At 39.8% G+C, this 5,000-nt stretch overlaps 1 protein-coding gene and 1 non-coding gene across 2 annotated transcripts in view; both read left to right on the top strand.

The window, feature by feature from the left end:
• The first annotated feature begins 380 nt into the window (after positions 1–380).
• Positions 381–5,000, top strand: part of LOC135107289 (uncharacterized) — a 322,315-nt gene continuing 317,695 nt past the window's right edge. Inside the window, exons 1-2 of the transcript XR_010271687.1 lie at positions 381–459; positions 1,033–1,104. The gene's annotated coding sequence lies outside the window, so the exon portion shown is untranslated. The remainder of the gene's footprint in view (positions 460–1,032; positions 1,105–5,000) is intronic.
• Positions 4,912–4,984, top strand: Trnar-ccu (transfer RNA arginine (anticodon CCU)). Its single transcript has one exon. It is a non-coding gene; the product is annotated as a tRNA-Arg (tRNA).

The following is a 5,000-nucleotide window of genomic DNA, read 5'->3' as shown; positions in this document are numbered from 1 at the left end:
TCTCTCTCTCTCTCTCTCTCTCTCTCTCTCTCTCTCTCTCTCTCTCTCTCTCTCTCTCTCTCTCTCTCTCGTGAAGCAGTGTTACTCTTTTTGCTTGTTTGTATCTTGAGAGTTTTCCTCTTCTCTCACCTCTCAATCGCTCCTCTAGTGTTCCTTCCTCTGCTTAGAATTCACTTGCTCAACGACTATGCTTCACCAGTTCATTATCTCGTCCTCCTCTCACTAGTCACCACACGTTAATTTTGTTTTACTCGTATATATTAATTTGTATGATAACTTATGTTCTTATCGTTCTTATCACCTTTATCACTCTTATCCAGGTTTGATTTTTGGGTTTATCTGCAACACTGTCGTCTGAATTTGCTCTCTGTGTTTTTCTCAGTTTGCGTGGCAGTGATTTACGTGGTCTCGACGCCTCTCGTTCATAGGTTACATCTCCAAGCATCGCCTCCCCTGGCAGTAAGTTTTGCCCTTCTAGCATATTGGTTTAAATATGTCAGACTATTTAAAAGCAAGTTGAAAATAAATGACATATGATCATTTTTAGCTTAAGAACTCAACTTCTTTCTGTAATTTAATGTTTTTTTTTTCCTGTGTATTTATAAGGTTTAAATAAAAAGATATATATATATATGTTTGCTTGTCAATTGCTTAACATTATTTATTCATATATTCATACAGCTGTGCATTTCTGGAGTCTCTGGCCTGTGCACCACTGAGTTGTTAGTCTGTTCACTGCCAGAGAAATAACTCCTCACATAGACATTTATGGCCTTGTACTGAAGCTCCCTAAACTTTTTTGTAACTTAGAAAAGGTAGACTTACCTTCCTCTTCTCTCTTTATTTTCTGTGTACCCACGGAAACATATTTCGAAAGTACTTTGAACATTAGGTAAGGACACGACCGTACCAGTTAAAAAGTTCATTCATGTTTAATAATAAGTTTTGTTTTCTTATTTTTCATTGGCATTACGTATAAAACTTGCCTCCATCCACGCTCAAACTCCCTTTAATAATCTTCTTTCTTTTCAGGCCAGTATTGATTCCCAGCAAGTCTTGTGACAGTCTGGGATTACGGGATGTCTGCAAATCTTTAACTTCTACGTAAGTATTCACTATGCACTTCTTTAACTTTTCATCTGAACGTCTTGTTTTTTTTTTTTTTTTTTTTTTTTTTTTTCTTGATAGTGTTGCAATTAAGTTCTGTGTCTTTCCATACATGAATCTTGTACTGCAATTGCCGCCTGTTACTGGAGTATGTCTAGTTTAGTTACCCTAATAACTGGATTACGCAAAATGGCTCGTCAAACAAAACAAAAAAATAAATAAATAAATAAATCGCTCTTTCTCTATGGTTTTCTTACTTTATTTATTTATTTATTTATTTATTTATTTATTTATTTATTTATTTACTTTAAGAATGGCACTACGATCATTCTTTTCCTTCTTCATCAGTTCTCTTCATTGTCCATTGCTCATTAAAAATATAGCCGAGGTATTGCTCCACAGTAAGAGCTTCTTGTTCTATTTGGGTCTTTTAAATGTCCCTACTCCACAAAACTTAAATATAGAGTTACTTTGTATAGATTAGACAAGTGGGTGGATTATAATAGCACTGTCTACTAATGAGGTCTCTTGAAGAAAAGTCTGTATGATAAGCTAGTGAGGGCAATCATTTCTTAGTTCTTTAGGTCTCTTTTCTTCGGAAGTATTACGTTACAAGCTTGCACTGGATGTCGATAACCTTTTCTTCTTGTGTTTGATGAGAAAATGATAAAATAATTAAGTAATCTGTTGTGAACTGTGAATATGAACCATCCTTTCTGCGTCTTTTGGAACATACACGAGAGAGAGAGAGAGAGAGAGAGAGAGAGAGAGAGAGAGAGAGAGAGAGAGAGAGAGAGAGAGAGAGAGAGAGAGAGAGAGAGAGAGAGAGAGTTTACTATTCCTACATTTTCACTCTAACTCCATCTTATTAACACCAATTTTCCACTCGCGTTGTCTCAGCCATCTGTTCTCTCCCTCGCTGGGCTTCCCCGCGACCACAAAGATGCCGTAAGGAGGCTTGGCGGCGGCAGCCTCAGCTCGTTGAGAATACCTCAGTAAATGCCACACTAAACCATCAATGTTTACGTGACAGGATGGGAGGGATTGGAGGTATGTGCATAGGATTAGCTACTTGCCAAATGGTTCTTCTTCTTCTTCTTCTTCTTCTTCTTCTTATCATTATTATCATTATTATTATTATTATTATTATTATTATTATTATTATTATTACTATTATTATTATTATTACTATTCTTATCTTATTCTTATTATTATTCTTTTTCGTTTTCTTTCTCTTCTTCGTCTTCTTCTTCTTCTTCTTCTTCTTCTTCTTCTTCTTCTTCTTCTTCTTCTTGGTCTTGTTTTTGTTCTTGTTCTTGTCCTTCTTGTTCTTGTATTTTTCTTGTTCTTGTTCTTCTTGTTCTTGTTCTTCATGTTCTTGTTTTTGTTCTTGTTCTTTTCTTCTCCTCCTGTTCCTCCTCCTCCTCCTCCTCCTCCTCCTCCTCTACTTCCTCCTCCTCCTCCTCCTCCTCCTCCACATTTTTTTCCTCTCCCTCCCTCCTCCCCTTCTCTTAACTGAAAGACCATTTTAAGAATCCATTCATCTCTCTCTCTCTCTCTCTCTCTCTCTCTCTCTCTCTCTCTCTCTCTCTCTCTCTCTCTCTCTCTCTCTCTCTCTCTCTCTCTCTCTCTCTCTCTTTCTGCGGTAGTACTGACTGTACACATTAGTGACTCTAAACTAAAACGAAAGAAGCAAAACAACGAGAGAAAATAAACAGAAATAAAGAAATAAGGAAGAAATAAAAGTGACAAAGAAAGAGAGTAACGGGGTCAGTGGGAGGTAAGAATTATGAGGTATCTCCCTATTCCTCCCCATCCCCCTTCCTCTGCCTCTCCCCTCACATCCTGCTCTCTTTCTTTTCCTCTTTATCTCCTTCCATGCCTCTTTTTATCCTCTCTTTCCCTTCATTTCCTATCTCCAGTTCTCTCTCTTTTCTTCCCTCTTGAACTCTCACTGTTTCTCTCCTTTCTTCTCTCTTTCCTTCCTTCCTTCCTCCTCCTCCCCCACTTCGTCTCTTCTAGCTAATTTCTTCTTTCCTTCCTTCTTTGTTGCATCTGTCCTTCACCCGCTCCCTCCTCTCCTCTAGTATTCTTCCTCTTCTATTTCCTCTTCCTTTTAGCCTTCCTACCTTTTTCTTCATCTCTTATTCCCTCCTTTCCGTCCCCTCCCTCCCTTCAGTCCCTCCTTCCCTACCTACTTCCCCCCTTGCTTTATCTTCCACCCTGCCCTCTTCCACGTTCACTCTGTAGAATAAGCAGATCAAATCAGACTCTTGTTACTCTCGTAGTTCAAATTGTTTCCTGGTATCACACGTGTATTCTCATTTTATTCTTCCTCTCTCTCTCTCTCTCTCTCTCTCTCTCTCTCTCTCTCTCTCTCTCTCTCTCTCTCTCTCTCTCTCTCTCTCTCTCTCTCTCTCTCCCCCTCGCAAGACGAAGGTACAAGCCTCGTAAGTCAGCAACCGAGCGGGTCTCCTTGTGACTTTGTCTTTGAGGCGAAGCAAGAAACTGATTGAATTTTTACTCCCATTATTAATTCAAATGAGCGGTGAGAGAGAGAGAGAGAGAGAGAGAGAGAGAGAGAGAGAGAGAGAGAGAGAGAGAGAGAGAGAGAGAGAGAGAGAGAATTTAGCCATGTTTACCAGTCAAAGAATCTCACCATTCATTTCGAGTATATGGATTAGCACTTAATTCTCTCTCTCTCTCTCTCTCTCTCTCTCTCTCTCTCTCTCTCTCTCTCTCTCTCTCTCTCTCTCTCTCTCTCTCTCTCTCTCCGTCAAATCTCTTCCTCCCGCTTCTCTGGCGCGGCAAATTATAGTGAGATTGTAATAATGGCATGATACATACCGCCGCGAAAACGTGACCACAGCAACAAAGGGCAGTAAAGATTTGTACATGTAGATTGAAAAAGAGAAGTGTGAAAAAAAAGAGAATACTAAATGGCGCTCTCTGTATTGTGATGGTAAAGGTCGCCGTGCGCTGCTTGTAAAGAATGGTTAAGTAAATAGAATAGAGAAAATATTGGATGTATATTAGGGTTTTTTAGGTTACTAGGTGTGTGGAAATAACAGTGGTGGTAATGATATTGGTAGTAATAGTAATAGTATGTAGTAGTGGTAGTAGTGATGTGACTTGTTCTTATTGATGTTTTCATTGTGTGTTGCCTTTGTTGTGTACTGGCGCTGCTAAGTGTTGCTGCGACCATCACTGTCATTATCAACATGTGCTTTGTTATCATTATCACCACTGCTGTTCCATCTTTCCTACTGCTATTGCTTGTATCGTGCAAAAACATCTATTGCTATAACAGTTGCTACTACTGTTGCTGCTGCTGCTGCTTCTGCGGCTGTTTCTGCAGCTGTTAATACTACCACTTCTACTACTACTACTACTGTTGCTGCTGCTGCTGCTTCTGCGGCTGTTTCTGCAGCTGTTAATACTACCACTTCTACTACTACTACTACTGTTGCTGCTGCTGCTGCTTCTGCGGCTGTTTCTGCAGCTGTTAATACTACCACTTCTACTACTACTACTACTACTACTACTACTACTACTACTACTACTACTACTACTATTACTACTACTGGTACTGCTGCTGCTGCTACTGGTATTACTGTTACAACAAAAACGACATCAACAGCAATAACAACAACAATAACAATCTACTACTGCAACAACAACAACAACAACAACCTACAACTGCAACAACAGCAACAACCTACTACTGCAACAACAACTACTACTATTGCTGCTGCTGCTGCTGCTGCTGCTGCTGCTGCTGCTGCTGCTATCACTTACCAAGCAGCCCCTGTGGCCTAATGGATAAGGCATTGGCCTCCTAAGCCAGGGATTGGGGGTTCGAGTCCCCCCAGGGGTTCAAGATATTTTCCATG

Source organism: Scylla paramamosain, chromosome 15 (genome assembly GCF_035594125.1).
Source record: "Scylla paramamosain isolate STU-SP2022 chromosome 15, ASM3559412v1, whole genome shotgun sequence".
In the NCBI taxonomy this organism is placed as follows: Eukaryota; Metazoa; Arthropoda; class Malacostraca; order Decapoda; family Portunidae; genus Scylla; species Scylla paramamosain.
Note: the sequence above shows the minus strand (reverse complement) of the source record. Positions and strands in the feature narration are given on the sequence as shown.